This window comes from Cheilinus undulatus, linkage group 13, assembly GCF_018320785.1.
Source record: "Cheilinus undulatus linkage group 13, ASM1832078v1, whole genome shotgun sequence".
Lineage (NCBI taxonomy): Eukaryota > Metazoa > Chordata > Actinopteri > Labriformes > Labridae > Cheilinus > Cheilinus undulatus.
In genome coordinates this window covers 23,301,883-23,322,973 of record NC_054877.1, presented here as the reverse complement: position 1 = coordinate 23,322,973, position 21,091 = coordinate 23,301,883, and the positions used below count along the sequence as shown (strand labels likewise).

Genomic DNA, 21,091 nt, shown 5'->3' with positions numbered 1-21,091 from the left:
ACAGTAACATACTGACACACAAGGATCCAAAATCCAAATCAGATTTGCACTCTTACTCAGTACAACAGCCATCCCTCAGTCTCATGTAACGTTGCATAATTGTGAGTTACAGCTAGCTACATTTTCACCTGTAGCATATAGTAGAATTCAAGGTTGACATGACTTTATCTTCTACTTGTGTTAACACGATGATACCCATTACAGTAAAGTTCAGTAAGGACCTCCTTCTCTTCCTATACATACAAGGAAAGCCTGAGGCAGCGAGAGAAGCAGCAAAAAACCCAGAACAGAGCAGGCATCAGTGACAACAAGATGGCAGTGATTAAGCCAGAATGAAGGAGGAGCTGGGGTGGAGGAGGGCTGCAAAAAAGTGCTTGCACAGGGAGCAGCAAAGAGCAGCCACGCTAGAGCAGTTTAAATAAGGCAGCCTGATTGCGATTAGCCAATAGTATGTTTTGAGGCGAATCAGCTGGCCGTCCGCTGATGAAGGCTTGCATGAGATCAGCTGTTCTTAATAATATGGCAGCGCTTGACATGAACTAACAAAATATAAAAGGACATATTATGTGGTTACTGTACAACTGAAACCTGACTTTCTTTAACTGCCTGGCCACCCAGGTAATGATAGCATCTGTGCCATTGATTGGCCTATATGCTACACTTGCTATCAAACTGTAACCACAAAAAGACAGAAATGCTCTGGCCGCCACGTTGTTGGTTTGAAGAAACACTTTATCAGCTCTGTCTAGAATTTTTATACGTATTTACCAATATAAAATACAAGAAATTTGTTTTCTTTAAGAGAGAAAAGTTTTCAACAAGCTAGTCCTGTCAGCTTTTCATGCAAGCCTCTGCTTACCTGCTTCAGCAGTGTAATCTCTCATAAATCTTTTCCTCATTATGAGAAGTTGAAAATCATTCTTGGTATTTTTGCCCATAATTTCAAATATCATAGGCTGGTAGTGTTTCACTGAGAAATCTAAAGCTAACCCCTTGTGTTAAAAAAGTAGAATCCCCCTCCTCCAAAAGCTGTGAGTGGAACAGAAGCTAACTGTAGCACTGATGTGGAGTTTGGCATCTATTACTGAGGCAGATGGCTAGTGAGTAAGTGTTTCTCTTAAGTATTGCTGTGTTTGCGTATGACCAGAAATGTTTGCCATATGGTTTCTAAAGCTGTATGTTTCATGTGTGCTAGTGTAGCCTATGTTTCCCTGAAATCAGCAGCTCGGTAGCAGTGCAACAAGTTATGCAAAAGTTCATTGTTGTGACTGTCCATTATCTTAACAGTTATCTTTGCTGTTGTAGACTTTAGGCAAGTCTTTCTGCTTAAGTCATTAGCAAAAGTTTGTTAGCTCTGATAGCTAGCAAGAATACAAGCTAACAAGGAAGAAGCCTTATTTCATGTGAAACCTGTTAGTGTTACATGCTGTGTCTTTTTAACTTGATATAACCTCATTACATTAAATCATATCTACTCTCCAACTCTAATTCAGCGATCGTAAGCAGTGGCTCTTGAGCCACATTTGGCTCTGTGGCTTTTTAAGTCTTTCTCGGACAATAATTCCACCTGAAAACCTTAAATGGGATAATTTTGACTTCAGAAATTATCCATTGCAAGTCACATTGGCCAGTTTATTTCCCACATCTATACAGTAGGCTTTAAATGCAGAATTTAATTGTCAGTCTTTATTTTTTGTCCATATATTTCCTTGTATGTGTTCAAGAAAGACCACCCTCCTCCACCCCAGCTCCTCACTCATGCTTGAGAAAAGGGACATACATGTGCCGAACTTGACTCTGTACTTTTGTTTTACTACGATTATTCAAAGCGGGTATTTGAGTAGCTTGAAGTCTCAAGTAGTGTACTGTGTGTAGGCACAGATTTCTAATCCAACATTTTTTTCCCAAAATATGACTTTTTTGCCAGTCATATCTTGATATTTGTGAACTCTGTCATGCACATTTAAATGTACATGAAGTTTATTTTATTTATTCAGGATGAATGTCAAGTTTTCAGTTATTTAATAGTGGTATTCAGTAATGATATTTAGTATTAAAATCTTTTTTTTTTCATTTATTTTTTTCACTCATATGAAGCATCTCATCTCTAAATTCCATGATTTTCTAATTTTACCTTTAATATCAACCATATTAAAGTTATATTTTTAAATAAATAAGTTATTAATGCATATAGATTGGCTAGTATATTAACAAATTAGTTAAATAAATAAGAATAAGGTTGTTGTTTTTGTTGTTGTTTTTTTTTTTTTTACAAAAATGAACAAAACAACCACCTGACAGAGCTGATGAGTATTTGACAGAGTTAATAATGGGGATAAAAAGTGATGGCCTCTACAAGATTTTTAACCAAATGATTTTCTTAATTGACAAAAGATAAAGAAAAATGAAAGTTGAAACCAAACTTCTTGCACAATCTGATTAATATAGATATATAATTGGATTCACCCCCTAATTTGGGATTGTGTAAAGGTGTTTTTCAATAATTTGGCTCTTTGATTGAACAGGGTAAAGTAACACAATTCTAACGTACACCTTTTTGTATTAAAGAGGAGTACACACTGCTTTGTCTGGGGGCTTTTTCTTCAGTATTGGTTGGTACTCTTGTTAACATTTTTAGCAGATGGATGGTGTTTGTGTGGTCAGCCCTGAATAAACAGCATGCTCATGTTCATCATTCATTATGCAAAAACATGTTACGCAGTACGACAATATGGGGCAGTTATCCAGTTTTGGACAACAATGGAGCTTTGTTGTCCTCAGTACTCAATAGTTCTGGAATGGATCATTGTTCATTTTTGTTCTTTTTATGGTGATTATTCATTAGAAAATATTCATATTTTCCAGCCTTAGAAATATATGATTCTTACACAATTTCAATTAAAGTAGCCCTAAGATATCAGACATCTAACTCCAGCAGATAGGGTGTCATTTGTATGTGACTGTTTGTGAAGGTCTTTCTTCATCTGCTCTCTCAAATGTTGAACTCCATGTTGAACTGCAAACCTCACCAACTTCACAAAAAGTTAGAAGAGACTTTTAAATTCATGCTTTGTGACTTACTTTGCATTTCATCTTGACAAAATTCATTTTTCCTTTACTAGGCTGCTGCTGGAAAAACCAAACTGTGAATTTCAAGACATTGATTGACATGCCATGTTCATGCACACTAAAGATGCCTGTGTCAATAATGCTGACATTTTAATGCATCTTATCCCCAAATACCATACCTCATATCTGATACATGCTATTTAATGGTTGACTCTATAGGCAGGTTTTTTAATTACTGCAAAAGCGCTGACAGTATTTTCCTCCATGAGCACATACATTTACTCAACGCATACATCCAACACATAAATGCAGAGAATTGTGTGTTTCCATGGTACACTCTGGTTCTGCAGCCAGCATAGGTGGGTGGATAAGTGGATTGGCAGTTGTGTCTAAAACCTGCTTCGGTTCGCCCCCAGGACCTCTGTGAATTAAATGTGAATGCATTGCTGAACATGTTATGCAAAAACGTGGAAAGAATGGATGTGGAGAAAAGAAAGACAGAAGAAAGAAAGAGGAGAGCAAGGGGGAGGTAGAGGGATGGAGAGTTAGACTAAGAAACAAACACATTGAGATACTACATTTGTTCTCTTTAAGCCTGGGAGTCAGCAAATTAATTTGCGCAGGAGTTTTAACATTGTTACCACTGCTGTGCTGTTGTTTGTGGCTAAGTGTACAGTATTCAGCATTCAGGGAAGATTGCTGTTGGCGTGTTGACATCTCATTTCAACCCGACACCCACATCCTTCTTTTTTTTTCAGCATTTCTTATTTCTCTGTCTGTCTTTCTATCTCTCAGTCCCTCTGCCTCTTACATAAAAGGCACATAGCATCACGTTTGCAGACCATCTGAATGCTGAGCAGCTGTGTTGTTGACAGATTTCCACTGAATTTACCAGCAGAAAGTGTTCAGTCGTTTTAATAATCTGTTCAGAACAGTAACTGTGCTGCTGTTGTTTTTGTTGGAGACTTTGAAATCCTCTCATTATGCATTGGTTTGAGCTTGGTTTGAGCTTCTCAATAAATGTCTTTTTTGCTGAAAAAAGCAGACAAGAAACAGAAAAGAAGCTCTGTGGTACAAGGGACAGCTCATTATCTATGTGGCTTTGACCAGTTGTGAATTCAGAAGTTTTATTTGATAATAATTTGTAAAAGGCTGGAAAGATGAAAATGCAATAAGCAACTGTGGCTTTTGATTTACTTTCAAAACTGAAAGGTATCAGTTGTTGCATTGTATTCAGTTAATTTACAGCTGATTTCAGGTTTTCACAATTAAAGTCTGAAAGAAACTTAAAGAAACATGTTTAAAACAACCTGCAAAAGAACCTGCTTGTAGCACTAGTATGTGGCATCTTCCTATATGTTATAATGCAGTTAGAAGGGCTTTTTTTCCTTTTTACTAGTTGACCATCAAGCCTTCAGCGAGTGTTACCAAAAATAGAGATTTGGCGTAGGATGTCACTTGAAGGCCGGCGATGCAAGTTGTGTAACAGTTTGAGGGTGTTATGAAGGGGCTGTGATGTGGACAAAAGATCGCCCATAAGGGGGAAAATGGAGAAAGTTTTCTGGGGCCAAATCCTCTGAAGGGGCATGTTGAGGTCAGTTCAAACATCTATATCCTATTTTTCAGCAATGACAACCAAATTTAATTTTTATAGTAATTCAGAGCAGCAAAGATGCTATTTTTTATTTGCTGCCTTCTTTATATTGTAATCATTGTCTCCTTACAATGGTTTGAGCATGTTTTTGTAGTTAAGTACTGTATGAGGCTGGTCCATTGAATGAAAAATGAAAATAAAAATCAGTATTAAAGGCTTGTTATATGACAGGCCACTGTGTTATGAACAACCAGGCCAAATTTCCGCCATGAAAAACTTCTCTAAGTTTATAAACTTGAGCATCAAAACCATGAAAAATGAGGCAGTAAAATCTGCTCTAGGATGGTGTGGGCGTGTCTGTTGAATGAGCTGAAACCACGCCCACTCACGAGATAAACAATCCTCTCAGATTAAAAAAAAATGCTTTTGATCGGAGCGCAGAGCAGAGAGACAGAAGTTGGGGATTAAATATACTGTTTTCTGGTAGCTAATAACAGACTGTACTGTGATGAACTGCTCAGGGATTTTATATCATTGCAGCGTTAAGGGGTGGGGTAATTCTTGTTCAAGACCATTGATGTCATGGGGTCCTTTATTTGCCCTGCTCAAATATAACCTAACCAGGAAAGAGGTGATCACTTTTCCAAGGATCTAAACAAAAAATTAAGTTGCACATAGATCCCAGTGTTTTTATGTTTACAGTAACTTTATTTCAACATATCTAGTGTGTTAAGACATAAAGTTTGGATTTCACTTTATAGCGACTTTAACATTTGTTCTGAAAGTACATTTCCCCATTCAAGTCCTCATTTGACATTATAACAAAATCACAGTATCAACATTTCATTCCAGCAACATAGACAACTAGGTATCTCAACACTTGCGACTGTAAAACATTTGATTCGGCACAAAAAGTTCAAAAATGTAGAACAGACAAAAAGGTACAAGATTGTGTACTTATTTTTGAGGATGGAACTATACACCCAATTCTCCATTGTACTTTTCTAAAATCCTTGCTCCTTGAAAATCTTTCAAACTTTTAAACCATATACAGACCCGCCTTCTACATTAATCTTTATTGTAGTGTTCATTGTTGATAACAGTGATATATACTGTAGCAGGCTCCACCAATCAGAGATTTTGGTGTGACACTTTGGTTACTATAGTTTTTTTGCCTAAGATCACAAATCAACCATTTTCTCTCACAAATTACATTTATATTACATGAACTTATGTCTTCTACAGAACCATAGACCAACCATGGTAAGTCTGTCGTGGAGCATTATGACCAGAGCTGGAACCGTTCCTCAAGTTATTCAAGTGACTTGATTAAAAATAATCCTTGAGGCTAATTACCTGCCTCGAGGCTTCACTTAAATCAGTCAATCAAACCTTATTTATAAAGCGCTTTTCATCCTTAACATGTAACTCAAAGTGCTTTACATAGACAAAAAAAAAAAAAAAATTCCCTCAAACCCACACACCCACCCCAACCTTCTGCTTAGCATAGACAATTAAAGTCATTCCCTCATACCCAAACACCCGCAACCACCCTATCCCGCTATCAACCACCCCATAGACAACAGTCACATGTACACCCACTCACACACACGCACGCACTGTTTCACAAACATGCACACACAAATACACACACACACACACACACACAGACACACACTAAAATAGTGGACATTAGGCTGAGTACAAGAGGCTGAGTACAGATGAACCAGTTGAGAAAGCGCCATCAGAGGAGCCGTCTGCACCAGGAGCAGAGAGTCAAATTGGTCATGTATCCATATCAATATATATTTATATGCCCATGATGTAAGCTTGGACATTATGCTGTGTGTTGCACGGTGTCCTGTGTTTGGGGTGGATGCTTGTTTATGTGGCACAACGCATTTGTTGCGAGGCATGAAAATCACGAGGGAAGAGAAGTTGATGCAGTGATGCTGACAGGCTCTCCTGCATTTTTACGCATCCACCGGCCATAGCTCCATGACAAATATGGCGCTATGCTTGCATGGGTGAACCTACGCAGATCTCTGTGTTTACGCCGCTGCCTGCATGAATCGCTTGTGTGAGACAGCAGTCAGTTTAATTTTAATTTAGTTAGTGTCAGCAGACTTCAGGGGATTTCATAAACTCCTGTGATTGACCCGACCGTTTCACAGAACACAGGCTTCATGATTCAAGCCTTGTTTTGGTGCTCTCTCTCTTTCGCGTGTGCACTTTTTGTTTTTGTCACATTAAGTACATTTTGTTAGTCATAACAAATGCAGAAATTCGTTATGAGTCTCATTTGCTACTAATAAGCTATATTGATATTGGCCCTAAAAAACTGATATTGGTTGACCCATAGTACAAACAGTTTGAAATGTCTGTTATAAAGTCAGTACATGGCACCTTAAGTTGCAAAAATCATCATTTTAATAACAGCTATGTGAGAGGAGTCATTGGCAATGATCAAACCTCAGAATTATCACCTAAATCGGCAGCTCCTCTCATTTTTTTTATGAACATATTGTGGGTTTTGGCTCAGTGTTAAGCTGTTACTTTGTTTTCTTTGCTGTTTTGGTTTGCCCTCTCCGCCCTCACTGCTGTGTTTAGGCCCCAGCAGGCTTGCTGTTCTCAGCAAAAGGCCCTTAAACCCACTGTACTTTACCTTCTCAGCAACAAACAGCAGGTAGGCACAGTTAGTGACTAGCTAGTGAACAAAGAGGGCCTGCTGAAAGGCCAGATATTTCCCTCAGGCATGGTAGAAAGCAACAACATAGCTAAAAAGAAGTTCATGAATTATAATGAGGCTGTAGGGGTACAACAAGCAACTTTGAGCTTAGTAGCACCTGTAACTTTCAACCACAGCCAAAAGTAAAGGGATGATGTAAAATGTGAGACTGCAGTTATAAACATGGACTCAAAAATTGATGTCAAGCTTTAGAAAGGACTTGGAATAACGTCACTTGACAGTATAAAATTGACAAAGTCGTTTCCGTAGTACACGGATCATCCTGTCTTGTTCCAGCCACAGCTGGTTGATAACTGACGACCTGGTTTCCTGCCACCTATCTGACACATTTTCTGCTGGCACATATGCTGCTCTCCCCTCTCTCTCTGACACACACAAACCAACACACTGTGACTCTCTCACACACTTGTGGCACTGCACAAGTAAGTCAGACTTAAAAGAAAGCACACATGTGTCATAGAGGCCGGTTTGGGAATAAAAATGAGGCCACTGGGCCAGCGCTGGCGGCATTCATTCCATTTCATATTAATGAATTGCCAGAAGCGACTCTGCTGGGACACCAAGCTCAATTAAAATCCCTAATCTGAGTGAGGAGTGTGTAGCAAAAAAGGACCACAGCTAGAACAACTTACCCACAAACCAATTTAATTCAATGGGATTCCTAAAATGGTCAATTATATCCTGCGGCAGACAGAAGGGCACAGGTGGATTTGATGCTTTGATTAGCAAAAATGTCTCCCAAATGACTTTTGTCTATGTGTGCCTGTTGCTCCAGTGAATTGAATGAAGGTGCACATTGTTGCTGTCAAAGCTGTCGCCCTTGCAATATCAAATTAGCTCTTAAGACTCCCTCTTCACATCTAAATTTTGTTCATCCCCATCTGGGCCAGCACACAAACCCATATCTGTGTATGCGTTTGTTACTGTCAGCATCCCATCACATTGCATGACTGGATATCATCTTTCCCTGTTGCCCCACCCTGCAGTCCCTCTCACTGTATGACACTTAGCTAAAATTGATGCTCTTTAGACAGGATGAATAATACAACTGGGTGGGAGTTGGGAGTGAATCATTAGCCATCTGGCACAAAGACAGACTCACAGGAGCAGTGAGAAAAGTCTTTTTCTTGTGGTTCTGTCTTTGCTTTGCAGTTTGCATCTATATCACTTTGATGTAATTGTGCAACAAATAGACAGAACAACAAAATATAAAGCAAACATTTACTGACCCATCCTAGCAGCCTTTAACCCTGCACAAGACATGCATTATACTGTCGCAATACACATACGTGTATAGTAAAATAGTAAAGCCTGAATTTTTTCTGCACAAATTTTCCCAGAGATTACACTGAAGCCTGCGTAGTTGGACTGAGCAATCGTAAACATTTATACTCGTTTGCCCTTGTGTCTGAATTGCTTTGCAGGGATTTTGCCAACTAGCTAATTTGCAGTTTGGTTTGCTCTGTGTTAAGCTTCATTCTGCCTTTAAGTGCACTTAAAACAATGATGATTGTGAGTACTTCAGTTAACAGACCTGCAGCCTCCCAAAAAGTATGCAGCTGGCCTTAAGACTGAGATATTAGCGACTATTATATGAGTTTAAGCTTCATATGGAGGAAAACCGCATCAAGCAGTGGCATCTAGAGTTTTGCTTTGAGAGACTCGTCCAGGTACGCTGCCCAAAAGAGGCAGGCCCTGTTCCTTTCAGGAGGAAAGCATTCTATCAAATTGAATGATGCCCGGAAAGATCAGGTTTTTGGCAATTTCAAAGCTTATAATAAGAAAACCATACAGTTGAAAGTTTAGTGGTAGCACAGATCAAAAGGCCGGTGACATTCAAATTTGTAACATTCCTTTATAGGTACTTTCACCATAATGTATATGACTATCCATCATATGGGATAAATAACCTTATATCGTGACCAAAGATGTCATATATGAACATCATACCTTATAACTGTATTTTAACCATGTTAAATGAGTTTAATAATGTTTAAAATGCTGTTAAAACTTAAGTGAATGAATGACACATCTGTTAACTTTAGCTCCTGATGTCACAGAAAAATCACTGGGTACAGTCAGTGGGAACACAACTCTGGTCCCACTTTTTACCACTGTACTCCCCTTAGTTTTTGCCCAAGTAGTGATTTCTGAGTAGAGAAACATTTAAAACTCTGTCTAAAGCCTATACGAGTGTATGGTCCATTTCAACAAAGCAGTCCAGTTTGGTTGAGCACAGTTTGTTCATGGTTTAGCACATTAAACTCTGATCTTACCCATGATCCTCAGCTGATGTCCATTCAGCCTCTCTTTTTGTGATGGAATACCCGTCTCTTTGAAACGATCATTTAGCTAAGGTCAGTAGAGCTGGTTGTTTATAGGTTAAAGGTTCGCAGCAAGCCTATAAGCTCAGTATAAGACTCCTCAAGACTCTTGTCTCCCTTCAACTGGCTGAAATTATTTGATGAAAATTGCAGCATGCGGGTCCATGGAGAGCTGTAAGGTACAAACTTTGCTCCCTTTCCATTCATACCTACTCGCTTTCCTGACCTCCAGTGGACATTCAGGATAACATGATTGCAAATAACCTGTAGGGTCTAACTAAGTTTCAGGGCTTGTTATCACCCAAAAGGGGGATGTTGTCACTCAGGACATCCTGTCAGGGGGTTTTAGCTGGTCAGGCTAAAACACACTGAAATTACAACTGATGCCTCTATATGAGCTGAAAAAGTAAATCAGACCATCAGGAAGGAGATCGATTCGTTTTTTAAATTTTAAAACTGCTGGTAAAGGTTTACATGTCAGAGAAGGAGGTAACAGAACACTACTTAATCAACTTTTTGTTCATTTTTTCCCCATGCCATAGATTTAGTATGAGTCACATGTTAGACATTGAAAACATTAGACTTTAGACACATATATGGATGTGGACAGAGCCCTGGGTCTGTACTCTATCTTCATTTTGTCCATATTTTTGCTAATTCTCTGTAAGCTCATGGATACAGACCAAATGCTGCAATACCAACAGAAATCATGGTACCAGTGTTGAATAGTTTAGCCAGCAGTTCAATCCAGACCAGCAAAACACAGTGAAGAAGTAAACTGTGGAAAATAGTGGAACTTTTTGATGAACTATTGCCCAAAATTGTTTGATTTGTTAGAAACTACAAACATGATGTAAGCTGGTCTGGATACACTGTAAAAATAAAAAAACTCTGAAAACTCAAAATTTCAAGGCAACTTACTGCACTAGATTTTTGGGTTTTTATACCAACTCAAACTCTTAAGTTTTGAAGAAAACTCAAAATTTCAGGGAAACTTACTGCACTGGATTTTTGGGTTTTGATACCAACTCTAACTCATTAGTTTTGAAGAAAACTGCCTTTAGTTGAGCCAACAATTAATTCGTAGTTGAAGTAACTTAGAATTCCTGACTGATAAAACTTGGAATTTTAAGTTCTACAAACTAACAATTCCACACCACGAAAGTTGTGCCAACTTATTATTTTTTGTTCAGATAATTCATCTTTCATAATTCTAAAAACTAAGAATTTTAAGTTCTACTGAGAACTCTAGACAATAAAGTTGTGCCAACTTATTGTTTTTATACAAATAACAAACATATTCAGATAAGTTTAAATGTTTATTTTAACACATATAGCAAGTACACAAGAAGTGAGCATGAAAAAGAAAATAACTTCACCCAACACAACTCTGAGTGACGCACAGAAAGTGTAACTCTTACACAACAAAACAAAAGCTTAGATTTACTTTTACTGAAATAATAATGATAGTAACAAATTTAACATTTTCAAGCTAGACTGTAACAGCCGTAATATTGACTATGCAAGAATACTGAGTCCTCAACAAGGTGGGAAGTGATGTTATAAACAAAGAGAAAGTAATGGTAAAAAACATATCAAACAAAGAAAAAAAGCTTTGTGGCTTTGAGTAAGAGCGTAGTGTCTGAGCTCACAACACAATATTTTAGCAACTACCTAAAAGTTCCATGAAGATGTGCTGTTGAGTTCTACCTTTGTTCTTCTGAAAAGTTCAATGCAAACAGGAGTCAAACAGGCGGAGTAGATCTGTGAGGTAGATCCTCAAACACAACAGCTTCTGTCCATAAAGAGATCGGTGCATCATCGTCATCCACTGAACCAATGAGGATCCAGACCTGACACCTTTGGTCAGCTTTCGTCAGGATCTGTGTCCTTACAAAAACAGAATGAGAACAAAATTCAGTCCAATTACTGATACTGAACATATGCATGACATGTATAACCTGACACGCCAGATGGATGTGTTCCACACATCCATCTGGCGGGCCAATCAGAGCAAAAAAAACACATGACATATCCGCTATAGAGCTGCGTGTGCGCAGCCACCGAAGAATAACACAAAACCTGGCGACTGTAGACATGCCAGTACTCGACTTTTGTAGTTTTTGAAAAGAAAACAACTCACTGCTGTTCTTTGTTCTTTTTTTAACGAAGAAATGTCGTCAAGTTCTGATTAAACTGGCGCTTTAGCAGCATCCACGCTAAGCTCTTCCACCAATTGCACCAGCCTCTTGTTGCTGACTGTTTACGTCACGACTCTGCAGTGCCTGAAAGTACTGCCCCTCGTTGCTTATTGGTCCTGTCACTTTCTAACTGGGTCCAAACGGTTCAGATGGGAGCTTTGCAAGATGGATTTGCCAGTGAGAAACAAGGAAACAAGTGTATCCATTTTCTTTGCAAGATTGTGACATTTAAATTTCACTGATAACTGATGGGAAAGCACTACACTGTATTTACCAGGCATTTCAGGAAAAGCTTCAACCAGTTTCGGACAGTTTCACACATCAAACAGAGTCATTTATAATTATTGTATGTAATACTGGCCAGTATAAAAGCTTTAAAGTAGCACTGTCTTTGAAAATATTAATTCAGTGATTAACATGATAGTCAAGCATATCCAGAAGGCTGTTGGTTTCTTGTCTAATGGCTCCTTCCATGGCTTAATACAGTTCAAGCAGACAACAAGAGCACTCATCTAAAGCTGCTGTAAAGGTCCCAAAAAATCCTTGGTAGTGGCACAGAGGAAATCCTTACAAATCTGTGGAACACAGAAACAGCATAAGGCAACAGTAGAAACACCATTAATGAGGGAGTTTTTAGTAAGTTCAACAATACTGTCAAAACATCTACCTTAAATAGAGTTCACATTACTTTGATGATGTTAGACAATCTATTCGACATTATCAAGCATGGAAAGTTGAAGTGGGGGGTGTTGCTTTTAAAAAACTAGAAAAGCACCTGGAGGGCGCAGACCTCCACTATTGGCAATACCTCCCGATAGTACAGAATTCTTTAAAAAAATTCCTGGATCCAGGCGGTGATCCGGATCACTCTAAAATTTAAAATTTCAGTTCTTCCTTATGCCATTTCAGACATTTCCTGAAAATTTCATCTGATTCTGTCCATAACTTTTTGAGTTATGTTGCTGACAAACAAACAAACTAACAAACCCTGCCAATCACATAACCTCCTTGGCGGAGGTAATGATGGTGAAATTATGAAAATGATAGAGGTGTGGAAAGAAATCAAATGAGCAGAGTTTTTTTTAGGAATTCACACATAACTTACTGGAGAGACTGGTCTGCTGCTTCACACAGTCCTGCAGCGTGATCTGGTTTGGTGTGACTTTAATGCTCCATGGGTTTGAATTGGCAAAGACTAACTGTAGACTCAGGACCAGTGACCTCTACCCTCAGATGATAACTGGAATGGGAATTAAAAGGTCAATTCAATTATTTGTTATAGATATTTATTATTTATTTAGATGGTAAATCACAATGTTCATCTATGTTCTCATTTCTGAATGGAAAACAAAAACAACTTACACAAAAAGTGCAGAAATAGAAATGATCTGGTTGCATTCCTGTTCTTAAAAGTGTTTAAAAATGTTCAAAGACATGCACATCCCAAAGGGTTAAGAATGGGGTGCTGAACTAAGAAAAAAACACAGGAAAACAGATGAATAAGTCAGCACACCAGAAGCTGCTCCGAAGCTTATTTAATAAAGAATATCACCACGTATGTGACATTTCGGTCCCTAGCCTTACATCAGACATGTTTGATGAAGGGCTGTTCTTAAAATGAGACCTCCGAACTTGTTCTTCATTCACTGAATTTTACTTTTCATCCCCATAAAACAAAAAAATCATGATAATGATTTACCAAGGCATTTTCATCAAATAAATCAAATAGTTATTTTTCACAGATCCCTTTTGTAACATTGTTGTATATTTTAATATATGGTCATAGCATAATTGCCAAAGTCATATTTTAAGGATTTCAGGAAAAAAGAAAGAAAAAACATATTTTGATGTGACAGTAATTTCTACCAGATGTGTGAACAAGTTTCTTAAAAAAAGAAAAGCCACAACAAGGTGTACATAACAAAAAGAAGTGACTTAAGAATTAGATGAAGAAATAGAGAAATAGATAATTTAGGCATGTAGTGATTATGGACTGTAACAAGCACTCTGATTGGCTGAGGATTTAGGCAATAAGGCTGAATGAATTAGCAGCATTAGGAGAGTAGAGTTAGGCAGATAATACAATTTTATCAAAAAAAAAAAAAAGGACTTAGGTGATTATGCTGTGAGGCTTGCAATATTTCGTCATGGACATGTAAATTCAATATTTGTGATGAATTTGCTTATTTATTATGTTTCTATCAAAATAAATCATCTTATCCACATCCTTGACTTCTAATCATTAAATTAGATTAATTACACCAAAATTCATGTAACAAATACAGGTTACAGACTTGAAAGTTTTCCTGCGCTGCTGTCTATGCAGCTTCTTTTAACAGAACTAGCAATAACACCGTGATAAGCATTCATTAGCCTCACACATAAAGTGACAAAGCACATGACTCATTATAAAGACTATGAATCAGAATCTTGCGTCAGCGATTAGTTTACCACACTAGCTGTTAGCATACTGCACTAGCCATTAGCATTGTTAGCGATTAGCTTGGCACAATAGCTATTAGCATGGTGCGCTAACGGCTAGCATTTACAATCTGTAAAGTATTGAAATATGACACAAAGCCCCAAAATGAACTAAGCAGGTTACATAGCCTGTTTTTGTTCACAGTAGCAAACATCAATCAATCAATAGGCTAAAATATGGTGTCCTAACAAAGCTATGAACCCACTATTTGTCTGGTTAGTTAGCAGTGTGCTCGTCTACCAGTCACATTAACCTGGCAACAGAGACAAAACAAAACAAACTGAATATATCTTAACATGCTATCACTGTAAAACAAATTTTAAATCAGTATTCAAGCAGAATACTCACCTAAGGAGCAAGATAATCCCCTTTAGTGCAGCAGGACACATGTCAGCATCTGGCTGTGTGTAGAAACCCCTGCAGAGTTGCCATGGAGACCCCGTTCTTTGCACAGAGCATGTCTGTGGTGAAACTTAGACCATGGCCTGACCTCAAACGTATCATTTTGAGTTTTGCCAACTTAATTTATGAAACAAGACCAACTTTACTCCAGAAACTTAAAAAAGATAGTTGAGGTAAATAACTTGAAATAGTTCTCTGCAAATCAAATATTTTATGTTTAGTTTACTGAAAAGTCCTTATAAGGCCAGCAATTTTAAGTTTTCCTTTTTTCAGTGTACAGGGACAGACGACTACAAAAGCAAAGCTGGTTGGAGCTCAGACATAGCAGCAGCAGAGGGGGCTTGGGGTTCAGTGTTAGACCACAATCTCTTGTGGATTAAGCTTTTGCACTTACACTTTAGTTAGGGCCCTGCCGTAGTCATACGTAGGTTTTTTTCTTCAAGTTCTGCACTTTTTTGTGTATTAGACATGCATCAATTTGCATGAAAATAAGCAAACACCTAAAACTCTTAAAAATTGAGGTTTTTGTAGGTCTGAGAAAGGGATGTGGTGAATTTGTTTTATAGCGCCACCTTTTGTGCTTAGATGGAACACTTCCGAAACCCAGTTTTACCTGGATCTATGACATTTTGGGGGCAGATGTGGCTTGGAGAGATCTACAAAAAACACTGTGGCACCATGACTCTTAACTCCAATAGGAAACCTTCCATTTTTAATACATTTCCGTAAATGATCCATTTTAGCCCAGTTCCAGGGATCACTCTCGATCATAGTCCTAAGGTTGTTTATCCAACTTGTACTTTGGTGGACAGCTAGAGAAGATGTTGATGATGAAAAGTTACACACATGCATACAGTATGTTAATACTTTGTACTGATCACATAGCCTCTGATAGGTTAACTGTACAAGCTGCCAGTTCAAGACAATCTAAGACAATCTAATCACGTACGATTTGTCTTTATTTATTTAAACTTTATTTTTTGTTATTTTTAACATATACATATACAGAGGAGTACTGACACCGGGCACGCTGGGTCAACATTGGGATATATCTTTTGAAATGTGTATTTTAGAAATTATGTTTTCCCAAGTTTCATCCAGAATGGGCTGCCCAATATCAGCCTCCCAGGCAGTTTTAGATTTTTCCCGTTTATGGCAAAGCTCTTTTTGGATCACGTGAAATGAAATGAAACCTCTCTTGGATGGGTCAATGTTGAGTACTAAATATGATATATCTTCTGGGGCACAGTTGGGATGCCCTGAAAAATGCCTGGAGGTGAAGCTGCGCACCTGAAGATATCTAAAGTAGTGAGAGTTTGGCAAATCGTAAACCTGGCAAAATGAAGTAAATGGTAGGAAGCCTTCCTCATTAAACAAATCATTAAAGAAAACAAGATCTTTATATATTTTTAAATGACTGTGACCTGAGTGTATTTGGCCAATGCTTTGACATTGCAATAACATTTTTAGTCGAAGTGATACCAGATATGTTTCCAACTATGGCTGTGCCTATTACAAAGTAATTTAGGAATGAACCATTTAAACGTTAACATTTTGTCATCATTTTAAGTAAAAAGCCAAGATTACATTAAAAGTTTCAGGGCTGAACAAACAGCAACTTACAGTTCGTTTTCTTCAGGAAAGAAAAAGCACCTTTCCATTTATTGCACGACTAGTAGTATAGTAGTTAACTTTTAATTTAATCCCATCCAACAGCAGTATTGTTGTTGCCATCAGATGGTTTATTTTTTACCACTTTAATTGAAAGGTATTAATTTGTTTGTGCATTATGTTGATGTGGACTCAGCTGCACATTACATATGCAGATCTCTGCTTAAACGGTGAACAACGTGATGCTGCTGATTACTGTAGTTTTTTTTGTGGTGTTCTTAGTGTAGGTGGAGGTGTGTGGGAGAGGCTGCATTTTGTGCATGTAATGAATTCATCCTCTCCACAGCCAGATTGGTTTAATACTGTGCTGCAGTGCCTCACTTAAAGAGCAAATGAGGAAGAGATTAGCCTCTCGCTATGAACATTAACTCACTACTGAAATGTAACTGAGTTTTAGGAGTAGACACACGTGTGTTTTTAGCTGTGATTTTGTGTTTTTTTTTTCTCATACAAAAGTTCTCTAACAAAGGGATGATTTTGAGTGATGAAAGTGTTAGATTTGAGATTTTTCTCAGCAGTAATTTTTGCCACAAATATTTAGTGCCAAGTGAATTTTCCTAACTGCAGAAAAGAGGATTGTTTTACCAGCATTCAAACCTTTCTGAGAGAGCCAAGTCATGGTGCTGAATATGAATTAAAAATTATATGTGAATGGGGAGACAGTCTTGACATAAGAAGGAAATGTCAATGGTAGAGCCATGAATATATCTGAAAACATCCCTGCAACTCAAAATGGAGACAAAATAAACTTAAGTATAACAAAAAAGTGTAGCAAAAAGGCTCCAATTGTCCTTGATAGAGCCCAGAAGACTTCTTGGGTTTACTGGTTTAAAACTGGTGCCATAGAAATTCATACTTATGGGCAGATTTTCAATAAAATCCAAAATTGTTGTGCCTTTTGCTTCAGTTTGCTTCAGTTAAACTTTATCACATTATACAGTGTTAGAAAGAGAAGAATCACAAGATTTTTCCAAAGTCCAGTAGAAACGACTCACATATACAAAGAAACTGAAACTACCTAACTTTAGTGGAAGGAAAACACAGTAGTCTTAAAAATCAGTCCAAATCCTGCTAATCCTGGCATCAGATGATGGTAAAGGTCCAACAAATAAAACTAGCAACTCCTGAGCTCATTTTCCTCCCAAAAGCACACTAGCTCAAAAGTTTATCAATAATTTTATGTCAGAAGTGACATATTGTGTTATGTTTTGTTTTTCTTAAATTCAACCGGGGTGGTATATTTAATACAGCTCACCCTTTCCATGTCTGGTAGACTCAGAGAAGCAAAACAATCCTTCAGTCTGTTTAAGCTGAGTATTGTGTCAGTAAAGCAGTTGAAGGCTTCATTGCCTATCCGCAGGTTTACTCTGAGTTATATTGGCACACTTCTGGCTAGAAGCTAGTGGTTGTATTTTTGGAGCGCTCTCTCTGTCTCTCTTCTTCTTGGATTGAGGTGACGGCATGTCTGAGAGATGGAAGTGTAGCCAGCCGCTGCCACCAGAACAGCTCCACTGACTGGTGCATCTGTGTCCACTGTACCTGCAACAGAAGCAGGTCTGCATCAATGCTTCAGTCAATCTGAACAACGTACTCACTGGCATCAGAGTCAGCTGTTAGTCATAGAATTTAAATCAAATGAAACATTTGCTTGAATTATGAAATCTTACGTGACTTTATTTAGAAAAACCAAACCTATTAATTAATATTAATTAAATATAATATTAAAAAATAGTTGGAGTCATATTGGATTTGTTTTATATCAAATTTGAACTTAGAGTTGTGTAGGCATCTGGCCATGGCTCAGTTACTTTTTTAAGCTAAAATATCACAGCCATATCTTGATGATTTACAATTAAAATATTTTGTCTTTGTTTTAAGATTTATTTTTGGGCCTTTTCATGCCTTTATTAGATAGAGGAGGACAGTGGATAGACTCGGAAACAGGGAAGAGAGTGGGGAGAGAGATGCAGTAAGGTGCCACAGGCTGGATTCGAACCTGGGCCGCCCGTGTACATGGTGCCCACCTTAAACCACTTGACCATCTGCGTGCCCCAATATAGTATCTTTTTAGGCAGATAGTTGAGCTAGTTTTACAACCTGGTGAAAGATGAAATGAAACAGGACCAAGAACTGAACCTTGTGGAACCCCTTGTGAAACCATTTAGGTCTGCTACCCCTTATCCTGCCTACAATTTAAATATATCCACCAATCTTTAGTGGTTTTAAATGTTGAATGCTAATTTGTCCTTAAACTTACCAATGAAAATTGAAAGGCTACAATGTTGGTTTTGAAGACTACGGGTTCTGTCCATGAATTTAGCGGCTATAAAACAATTTTAAAACTCAACAAAAGAAAATGGCCTCTGTGTGCTGGAATGAATCATAAGCTTCCACAAGTAGACAGAATATTTGCTTTAATTTCAAGGAGGCCTCCTCTGAATTGTTGTGCTTAAAGTGCATCCTTGAAGGAGCTGTGCTGCTGCCTGCCTTTGTTCAGGGTGTTTGGTTTGAAGGCTATTTCTACAGACTCCCACTCCTCTGCTCCCGCTCTCTGTCTCAATGTCTCTCGCTGTGTCATCTTTTTGTCTGACTCACTCACTCACACACTCATTTGCCTATTCGCTTGCTCTGTACATTTATATGCATGGCAAAACCCATTACTAATAACCGTGGTGCAATTATGTTGATTATTTGGTGTCTTCATTTATGACGCAAAAGAAGAGAAAGACTAAAAGAAAGACTTTGATATCACTGGAAAAAGTCAGGAGTACTTAAGTATTAATGAAAGCTTAATTCACGTATAGGAATTTCTTGTAAGAGGTATCAGCTGAGGTTCATTTCTATTTAGATCCACATTAAACAGTCTTACTTGTAAAGTTTGGCAGACTCAGTCTGTTATGTTGTTAAATTTCTACTGCTGATCTGAAAGAGCATAAGTCTAAGACAAAACTAGATCGTATACGTCATTGATAATTCTAGCATGCTAATAGATTCACAAAAGCAATGCCATCACACTGATGTTTAATAGGTATAAAGTAAACCTGCTTTCCTTTGTTTCCATGACCATATTACTTAGGGCACAAAAATGGGACATTTCGTAGGATTATGGGTTGTCAAAAAGTTGTTTTCTTTCTGCATCAAATGTGTTATTTTGTCCCTTTTATTTTGAAACTACAGCTCACTGTCTTTTTCTATTTAGGACTTACACCCTCACATTTGTGGGCAAGATGGTTTTGTTGTCTTTAGACTGCAAAAATAGCTCTTAACAATCTTTGTCAGTTTGTGGGCATAAGGCCGAGCAAAATATAGTCACGTTTTACAAGTCAGCAACTCAGTTTATTATGTTAGCACAAAACTGTTCCTCAACAGCAACACATAAACACTGACAAAGTCTACCTTGATAATTGCTTTGAAATGTTTATGCACTGTATAAAAAGGGATGTGACTAGATCTCACTATTAAATCACCACAATATTATTCATTGAGGGAAAAACTGTCTCGCGAGATCAACAGGCTACACAGATAAAGAACACTAGTTACCATGACACAGTGCAATACTTTATTAGAAATCGCCAATAGGTTTCCTGACACTTTTTTACTTGTTGGTGTGGCATCAAGTGAAGAAATGGAGTGGGATGGTGACACATTTGATCACCACATACTGCTTAGTCAGAAGAGTGCAGTGTTTATTTAGTGCATGAATGCGCACAGCTCTAGCACAGACATAAAGTGACACTGTGACTTTAATTAAAATGATGTGTGACTTTTTTCTCCATTCTTATAGAGTTAAAAAACACTCAATACATTCTCACTGTGTCTGTGTATGACAAACAGGTATCTGCTGTTGGCTGCTTGTCACATGCAGTTAACCTTTATTTATACTCAAGATATTATTGAGGAGTCAACCCTCATTAACAATGATGTCGAGTCAATTACAGAAGAAATTCAGAGAATACAAAGCCATACAGAACAGAGGAGAGACTGATTAAAGGGCATTCAAATTGTCAAACAAGGGATGTACACTGAGCATGAGGTCTGAATAATTAAGGTAATAAAATACAACTAATAAGATAAAACCAAAAATGGATTAAAATAGTTAAAAAAATGTTCAAGGGCACACTTACATAAAACAATTACAGACAGAAGGTTTAAAATTACATTTCTAAAAAGCCCAAAAGTCAAAATTTCAGTGATGTTAAGCAGCTGAACCTGTGCCACAAGACAGAAGTAGTACAAGAAAATAGAACAGGAAAAGGTCATCTTTCTCACTTCTGACCTGACTCATGAGACATTAAAAAAAGCAGCAAAAAAAAAGCAGCGGCTAACAACGTAATTGATATGACAATTGAAAATCTTTTTTTTTTTTTTTTTTTTATCATTGCAGACACCTAATGATTTTCATTTTTACCCTTCCAATCTTTTTCCATTTCTCACTACGATCTCGCTTCATAAGGTGAGAAACTTACTAGCCTGTGGTACACTGCATGTTAAACTTAGCAAAACAAACTCTGTTACAGAATGCTCTTGCTCTTCAACCTGGAGATGAAGACCCTACTTAACATGCTTGTTGTCTGACACACACACAGAACAGAGCAGAGC

The 21,091-nt window shown here is 37.7% G+C and overlaps 1 protein-coding gene across 5 annotated transcripts in view; it reads left to right on the top strand.

Moving 5' to 3' along the window:
• LOC121519798 (voltage-dependent R-type calcium channel subunit alpha-1E-like) overlaps positions 1-21,091 on the top strand; it is a 116,317-nt gene that overhangs the window by 27,897 nt on the left and 67,329 nt on the right. The gene's annotated exons all lie outside the window — the stretch shown is intronic.